Source organism: Crocuta crocuta, unplaced genomic scaffold, assembly GCF_008692635.1.
Source record: "Crocuta crocuta isolate KB4526 unplaced genomic scaffold, BGI_CrCroc_1.0 scaffold129, whole genome shotgun sequence".
In the NCBI taxonomy this organism is placed as follows: domain Eukaryota; kingdom Metazoa; phylum Chordata; class Mammalia; order Carnivora; family Hyaenidae; genus Crocuta; species Crocuta crocuta.
In genome coordinates this window covers 10,735,295-10,743,668 of record NW_027551571.1, presented here as the reverse complement: position 1 = coordinate 10,743,668, position 8,374 = coordinate 10,735,295, and the positions used below count along the sequence as shown (strand labels likewise).

At 53.8% G+C, this 8,374-nt stretch overlaps 1 long non-coding RNA gene across 1 annotated transcript; it reads right to left on the bottom strand.

Annotated features, from left to right (window-relative positions):
- Nucleotides 1-5,812: 5,812 nt before the first annotated feature.
- LOC144220701 (uncharacterized) lies at nucleotides 5,813-8,094 on the bottom strand. Its single transcript, XR_013331828.1, has 3 exons — nucleotides 7,603-8,094; nucleotides 6,485-6,632; nucleotides 5,813-6,259 (listed from the first exon to the last, which is right to left on the bottom strand). It is a non-coding gene; the product is annotated as an uncharacterized LOC144220701 (long non-coding RNA).
- Between the last annotated feature and the right edge of the window lie 280 nt (nucleotides 8,095-8,374).

Here is an 8,374-nt window from a genome sequence, read left to right as displayed (position 1 = left end):
GATATCACTGCACATAAATTCATGATGGCAAAGACAGTGTTCTCTTGAACTTTGTGCCCCAAGGCCTAGCTCAGGGTCTGACGCCCCAGAGAAGTCTGTAGAAAGGAGGGCCAGATTTTCAGAAACTCAGGCCAAGTGTAGAAGTCAGGTTTTCCTGGAGCTCCTGGGTGGCTCAGTTGAATGTCCGACTTTGACTCAGGTCATGATCTCACGGTTCGTGAGTTCGAGCCCCACGTGCAGCTCTGTGCTGACAGCTCAGAGCCTGGAGTCTGCTTTGGATTCTGTGTCTCCCTCTTTCTCTGCCCCTTCCCTGCTCATACTCTCTCTGATCCTGTCTCTCTGTCTCTCTCTCAAAAGTAAATAAATAAACATTAAAAATTAAAAAAAGAAAGAAGTCAGATTTTCCTGGTAGACGTGCCTTCAGAAGGCCAATAATAATAATCACTGAAATAATATAACTACTACCTGTTGAGTGCCTATTACAGGCCAGCAGGATGCTGGGGGTATTATTTACTTGACCTTGAATTGTCTCAATAACCACCAAAGAAGCTGTCCCTAGTGCACACACTGGGTGATTTCTTTCATTTGTAATAATGGACATTATCCCCAAGATTATGATCTGATAGCTCAATGCTTTCTCTTGACCTTCTTTTGGTCCTAACTATGAAGCTCTTAGGCAGGGAGGTTCCCATACCCATCTTAAAGATGTGGAAGTGAGGCCCAGAAGAGTGAAGTCACTGCTTGCTCCTCCATTTGCTTTCTTTGTTTCCTGGCCTCCCTCCCTCCCTTCCTTGCCCAAACCTCCATCTTCCTTGCCCCCTCCGAACTGTGCCCACCCCCAAACTTTCTTGCCTTCTCTCACTTCTTTCTTCCTTCTTCTGTGCCAGTGAGGAGGGGCCCTCAGGAGCTCCCTGGTTAATAGGAAAGACAGGCCTTAAGACCTCTCCATCCCACACAGTGTGATAAGCGCCGGCCTGAGGCCTGCGTGGGGAGGGCCTGGTGGACCAGCACCCGGAGCTGGGAAGGGCGGAAGATGTCCCTGGTTGCTTCCTGGGGAGTCCACTCCGGGGCTGACTGAGTCAGGAGAAAAGCACAGGAAGGGCGTTTCAGGTCATGGGAACAGCATGAGCCTGGGGAAGCACAGAGGACGAAGCATCCCAGCATGGTCTGGGAATGCTGACACAAAGGGGAAAGGGCACAGGCCAGAGCACCAGGGGCCGGAAAGCCCGGTCCAAGCAGTGGAGGGTATGTTATGGGCAACAGAAAGCCATAAGGTTCTAAGCTGGGGAGTAACAGGGTCAGATGCACAGGGAGCATCAGAAACGCTGTTAACAAGAGACCTTTTGGCCAAAGTCTTAAAAAGCCAACTGGTGGGTGTGGAAGGGCATCTGTCTTCGAATCTTGGTATGGTGAGTCTAGAAAGGCCTTCAGCCGTGAACCAGCCTAATCCCTAAATTTTAGAGAAGAGGAAATTGAGGCATAAGGGACTATCATCTTCCCTCTGCCAGGCAGTCCCCAATTCCCGGTGGTCAGCTTTTTCTGTAAGCAAGGTTGGTACAGCTCCCATGGCTATTGTTGTATCATTTCCACTGGCTTCTGTCCTTCTCCAGCCTACGCCCTGGGGCAACTAGGGTTTGTCCTGACTCCCACAGTCCCGCCACTGCAGGATACAACCACCTGTCGCAGACCGTTGGTTACAGTTGTACACAGACAACTGTATTCGTGTCCCTCCCGCCATATGGCTGAGGAAACGTGCCGCACCGAGCCGGGTGCTTCTGTTGCTCCCTCAGGACAGCTCTGCCTGTACCCGGGGGACTGGACCCCCCTGCAGAAGCCTCAGAGACCACCACCCTCGCTGTCGCCACTCAAGCTACTGCTCCGTGGTCCCTGCCAAAGGGTCGGTGTTTCACACCTGAAGTTGGTATGAAACTACCCTGAGCCATGTTGAGCTGCCTGACATCACACGGTGGGTGGGCGTCAGGGCTCCGATGCAAACAGGGGTCAGGCTAATCCCGCGGCGGAGGCGGATCTGAGGCTGGGTCTCTCTCCTGGACAGTGCTGACTCCAGGGCCTGGCTCCATTCCAACCCACCTTCCACGCTCTGTCCAAAGTGCTGTGCTAAGCGCTAGTGCCACACCAAACATGGGCTTCGAGAGGACCAAGCAACACACAGACTCCCCGCTCCACGTGCTTACGGTCTAATAAGACTAACAACAGTGCACCGTTCATCGAGCGAATACCACGGGGCAGGCTCTGGGCCGTTTCACGTGCAAGACGCACAGAGCTGTTGAAGTAAGTGGCCCGTGGTCACATAGTGCTGAAGTGAAAAAAACTTCAAAATCACGGCCATTTGTTTGCACGGCTGAACGAGGCAAAGGAGCTGAGCAGAAGGCACCACACTTAAGCCACTAAGTGACTGATGGACGCAGTTGTTCCCTCTGGAAGAAAGGTTGCACCCAGTCTCCTGAGTAGGGGCCTTGGAGCAGGACCCAAGGTTTCAGGGGACAGACGTGGCCCCCGAGTCAGGGGAAGTGGCGAGATTGGGAGTGGACAGTAAGACTCAGGGGGACGGCAGTGCGGGTGGGGGCCCCAGGGACACACACAAGCCACGCCAGTGCTTGCTGCTTCGCAGGCACTGCCTAGTTCCCTCGGCTCCTCCACAGCCCCCTGAGGAAGACCTTCCTCCCTGTGTTTCCCGGATGCAGAACTGGGGACCACACGGGTTAAGGAACTCACCCCAGTCACCCAGAGCCAAACCGTGGGACCCTTCTATCGTCTCTCTCTGCCTCCCAAGATGGTGTGTGTAAGACATAATGAGTCCTGGGGACCGAAGATCCTCAAGATCCTGCATTTTGTCCTACGTGTGGCTTTGAACCTTCTGAAGGCTGGGTGCAGGCCCGGCACGCTGGGGGCCTTGGGGACAAGCCGCTGACCACGGCTCCAATCCCATCATGGCCTCGCCTGTCCACAAGGCCTGAGAAGCATCCACTCACCACGTGGACACAGAGGATGGAGCTCTCCCCCCGAGCTTTCTCCAGGGGGTTGAACAGGTCTTTACCTGTAAGTCACAGGTGTGATGTCAGAGGCACAACAGGGTCCACGGGGCTGGGACTCAGATGTGAACCCTGACCCCTGTGCTGCACAGCGTTGCCCACGCCAGCCCCTTCCCGTCCATGGCCTCCTTCCCCATCCCTCTGGCCTGTGGCCTCCATGGAAGCCCTCTTCCCAGCAGAAGAGGTCAGGAAATCTTCCATGGTCGGAGCCCCCGTCCATCCCCGAGTTGACCATCCACTGCGCAAAGTCGAGGAGAGCCTTAGGCTCAGCGTTGGTTCCCTGGGTCTTTTCCTTCGGCTTTTCCCTCTCTTCTCTGGGCTTTGTTTCCTTGCTTGTAAATTAAGGTTCAGACTATTTCTAAGGCCCTTTCCAGCTCACAAACTCTTGTTGCTACTAGCATGAAGCTGGAGAACCTGCTGGAATTGGTTGTTGGTGTAAGAGACTTTTGAGAATGTGGCTCGACCGGTAGTGTGAGTGTATTGAAACGCTCCCTAGCCTCTGAAAGGAAGGAAGAAAGAAAAAGAAAGAAGGGAAAAGAAAGAAAAGAGAAGAAAAGAAAAGAAATGAAAAGAAAAGAAAAGAAAAGAAAAGAAAAGAAAAGAAAAGAAAAGAAAAGAAAAGAAAAGAAAAGAAAAGAAAGGAAAGGAAAAGAAAAGAGAAAAGTCAAGTCTTTGGTGAACTTTTCTGGAAGGATCCCTACCAAAGTCTTCCTGGTCACAGAATCAGGCTGTCAGGGGTCTCCCTACCCCCACCCCCCACCCCCACAGCTACTTTACTCAACATGGCCTCTTTATAATTTCAAGTTCACGTATATACCCAATTAGAAGGGAAGAAAATGACTCTTTGCACACAAACTTATTTTTAATTTTTTTTAAATCCCATTTTCTTTCCTTTTGTATTTCAGGGGAAAGTCTTTGCAAGGCACAAGAAAGATTTTTTTTTTCCAGGAGATTTTACTTCAAGGTTAGTTAAACAGCATTTTCCCATAAATAAGCATAAAAACTGTGTCCCCTGGGCTGATTCCTTTCAGTTTATGCACTGACTACAATAACTCCCAATTCTGCACATGATGCCAGCTAGGTTCAAATAATAGCAGCTAAAATCTATAAAAGCCAGTGCTTTAAAAACGCACCCACACAGAATTGGGTAAGCTCGGCACTGAACGATTATAGGATTTTGAAATGATTTTCAACATTTCTTCATTTCACACACCTTTGTTTAAATTACGGGTTGCTGCCAAGATGTGTTATCTGTTGATCATTCTGGTTTGGGTATCAAAGTGCAAAGTATTCGTTTTAATTTAATCTTTCTCCACTGAAAACGCTACAGTTGTGACTCTGGCATTTCAGTCACAATGGGGCTGAATCGTGAGCTCTCAAACAGAGATCCTACCAATTTAAAGGACAGAAGGGCTTTTAAAGAATATGTAAACCTACACAGAGGAGGAAACTCAGACTCAGAGAGGTCATGGGCTTGTCTAAGGTCACCAGCCAGAGCCCCGAGGACTCTGAATCCTATCTTCTGGGGGAGTGTCATTCCTGTGGAAGCGTTCTCAAATCTTCAATCGGAAAATACCAAAGTGCCCATGACTCTTCTCTCCTGGGCCCATTTGCCCAAGTCCTTTCAAGGCTTTCTCTCTTGTGGGTATTCGGGGTCTTCTTCAAATTGGCTCTGCCTTCTATTTCCAAACATTAATGGTAGCCTTTTATTGAAGTCACCAGTGTCAAAAGCCAGAGACGCTGTCTGTCTTGCCCTGGGTTCACCTGGCAGTGGGGCTCTGAGACGGTCAGGTGTGCTCGTAATGGAACAGAAGGCACAGCCCCTTGGAAAGGAGATCTGGTTACCATGCATTTCAACGCCCAAGTCTCCTCCACAACCATTTCGCCAGCAGGTCAGTCCTTCCAGCAAGACACAGAACAAGACTCAGTGCACTTGACACCTCCTGGCAGACATCTTCCCTAACCGCCGCTCCTCCCCCACAGCCCGGGGAAGCGCCCCCTCTGTGAACACAACAGGGCACAGGGAAGGGAAGCAAGGTGTGAAGGAGGCTTCTAGGGGCAGGAAACGGTGATGTGAAGCCGGAGGCCATGCAAAGACACTGAGTGGAATTCAGTTCGGCCGAGACCCAGGCTGGGGCTGGGCTGGGGAGGCGTGGGGAGGCAGAAGCAGACAGGGGGCAGATTATGAAAAGCCCTGCCAACCATGTCAAATTTGGATGATCTCCCAGGAGCAATGGGGAGCTATTGAAGGATATTAAGTAACAAGAGACATAATCAGATTTGGGTCCTTTAAAAATTTAGCTTTAAGTTGCTGAAGTAATGCGTGTGTCTATGTGCGTGTGTGTTGTAGCAAGTGAAATGATATAAAGATAAATTGGAAAAAGCCAGTCTTTTGTCTCTGACTTTCCCTCCATTCTTCCCCCAACCTTAGATCACTGCTGTTAATAACCTGGAATATATCTTTCTATGGCTTTCTCTTTTATTCCAACATTTATCACACACGTGCACACGCGTGCGCACACACACACACACACACACACACAGGAATTGGTTGACTTGCAGTTGGAAAAGAATCATGCTTTGCTTGTTACTTAGGTGAACTTAGTGCCGACCCAAACATCGATGGTATCCATGACACTGGACGTAGGCCTAAATCTCTGTCTCTCTGTCTCTGTCTCTCTCTCAGTGCATCTCAATTTTTAGACACAGATGCCCTCGCATATATGATTTCCCATAAGTGGGGGTCGTATCAAACATGCTGGGTTGCTATTATTTTTAATGTTTTCATCTTTCTTTCCATTATTTTATTTTATTTTTCAGCAGTGTGCACTTTAGGATTCTCCTCCTGGAAATTAGCTGAGAAATGAGCCAGGAGCAGGCCAATGTGGAGGCCTGGAGGCAGGAAGCCACTCTCGGTGGCCAGAAAGGGACGGGGCGGCCTGACTAACCGGGTGGCTGTGAGGTGGAGTCATTAAGGACACCATTGTTCATTTCTCCAGGGGCAACTGGTTCTGTGGATCATACTTTAGAAGAGACACCCCGAAATCTTGGGAGAGAGGATGGTTCCAGAAAGAGAGGTGAGTTTTTCAGTTGAATAGAGCTGAGTTTTCTGGTCCGCAGCTGGCTCGCCCTGGGCAGGACTCAGAGACAGGGTCTCACCTTCCTATCTCCAAACTCAGGTCGATCACTCCTGCCGCAGAGAGTCTCTGTGAGGAGTAAATGACAGGCTTGCATGGGAGGTACGGCCCAGGGTAGAGTGGACACCGGGTAAATGGCTAACACACAAGCCTGACCGCCCAGCCCAGCATAGTCGGCTCCCCACACACTGGACCCCTTTGCCATCCCCTACGCCCTTCTCAGGGCTGCCCATAGGGGAGCCCCCGCATCTCCCTACAGACCCTTGACCACCCGTGGTCCGCGGCAGGGCTGACCTCAAGGGGGACCGCAGGGAACCATGCAGGAACCTGGGAATCTCCCAGTTATTTTCTCGATACATTCACTGAGGCCTGACAATCCCTCTCCTCGGGACACAGGCAACCTCGAGGTCCACAGCCCAGATCAGAATTGAGGCACCAAACCCTGAAAGAGAAGGTGCACTCGCCTCCGTTCCGTGGCCTGCGTGCAAGTGAGAGAGCTCGCCTCTGTCCCTCATGGGGCGTAGGGAGGAGACACGGATGCCTTAAAAGCCCGAAGGCTCAAGTCCGAGTTCAGCACAGGCAGGGGACAGAGTGTGGCCAGGAAGCAAGCTGAACCAGGGGTGGACAAAGTGGCCTTGGGAAGGCTGGGTCCTCCGTGGCCTGCACCGGAATTCCTAGTCCCTGCCCAGGACAGGTACGCAACAGATGCTTCTTGTGTGAACGCAGCAACAGAAGAGAGTTGGCCAAACCCTCCAGAGGTGCATTCACCAGGAGTTGCTAAGGAAATAATGGCTGGCGAGGGATCAGGCAACCTGACACCCAGTGGGGGAGATTCCCAGCGTGGCAGAGAAGCCTGGGAGGGGCGTGGGAGGCGAGCCAAACGGGGTGCAGGTCAGGGTCACGTGGCCCTTGGCTCTGATGCTTCAGACTCAGATGTGGGTAACGTGTAATCCACCCGGGGCTGGATGCTGAGGGAGGAATTCGGAGGCCATGGGCAGGACACACGCTGGCCCACGCACGCACAGCCCAGGTCTCCCTAGACGAGCAGAAGCGGGGGGACCAGAGGGCGTCGGGGACAGAGAGACAGTTGGTTAGAGAGACGGTAAGGAGGGAAGAGGGACAAGGGAGAGGGAGAGGAGGGTGATGACCAGGGGCAGGAAGGGCTCAGGGCTTCAGGGAACTCTGACCAGGGCCCAGCCCAGAGGGTCGGGCCCCCAGGACAGCGGGGTGCCAGCATGCGGCCTGGGCGCCCAGGCGGCCAGGAGGCCCCGTGTGCTGTCTGTGATCTGCTCTGAGAACTGAACCTCTTCCCACCACCCCTCCCCACCATTCTTGTCTTCTCCACCCGCACAGTGAGACCACCCGCCTGAGAAGTCTCCAGGCCACCTCCAGCCCTGTGATTCTCTATTTACCGCCACGACTGCTTCCCATGCCAGTGGCTCCACCAGTCTGGGCGGCGACAAGGCCTCCCGGAGCCCGCCTGTCAGCGCAGCCTTCCTGAGAGACGCAGGGGAGGGTGGGCACCGTGGCCGGGCACGTCGAGGCGGCCGCGGGAAGGCATCCGAGCAAGGGCAAGGACAGCTTGAGGGAGGGCCTCCCTGGGGCCTGTGGCCCCCAGCGCGGCGGAGGGAGGCTGGCAGCCCCGGGCAGCAGCCGGCCAGGGACGCTTTTCCCCCGGGCTGGAGACGGCCTGGCTCCGGGCCCACCTCCCGGTGCCCTCGGCCTGACATCTTCTGGGCAGAGCCGCGGTGCCCAGGGAGCCGTGTGGATGGTGTTAGTAAACACGCTTTCTCGCGCCCAGCCTGGCAGGGCCTGTGGGCAGCGGGAGGGCGAGTTGCTGGCAGCTCCCACGGCCGGCCGGGCGGCCGGGCGGGCAGACAGGCGGGCGGGCCGCCCCGCACAGCCAAGCCAGGGCCCCGAATGGAGCAGCTGCTCCCGTCGCCATGGAGACGAGGACTGAACAATGAGCAGCCAGAANGGCCGCGGCCTCCCGGCTGCAGAGGCCCGAGCGAGCGGCAGGGGCTGGGAGGGGGCGCACGGGGCCCGGGGAGACCGAGGAGAGGGCGAGAAGGGAGGCGAAGGGGATCGCGGCTTCGCTGCGGCGAAGTTGAGCAAAAATCTCACCGTTTGATCCCGGCTAAAAATACGTTTTTAAAGACGAGCCTGGCTTTTCAGAGGGTCACG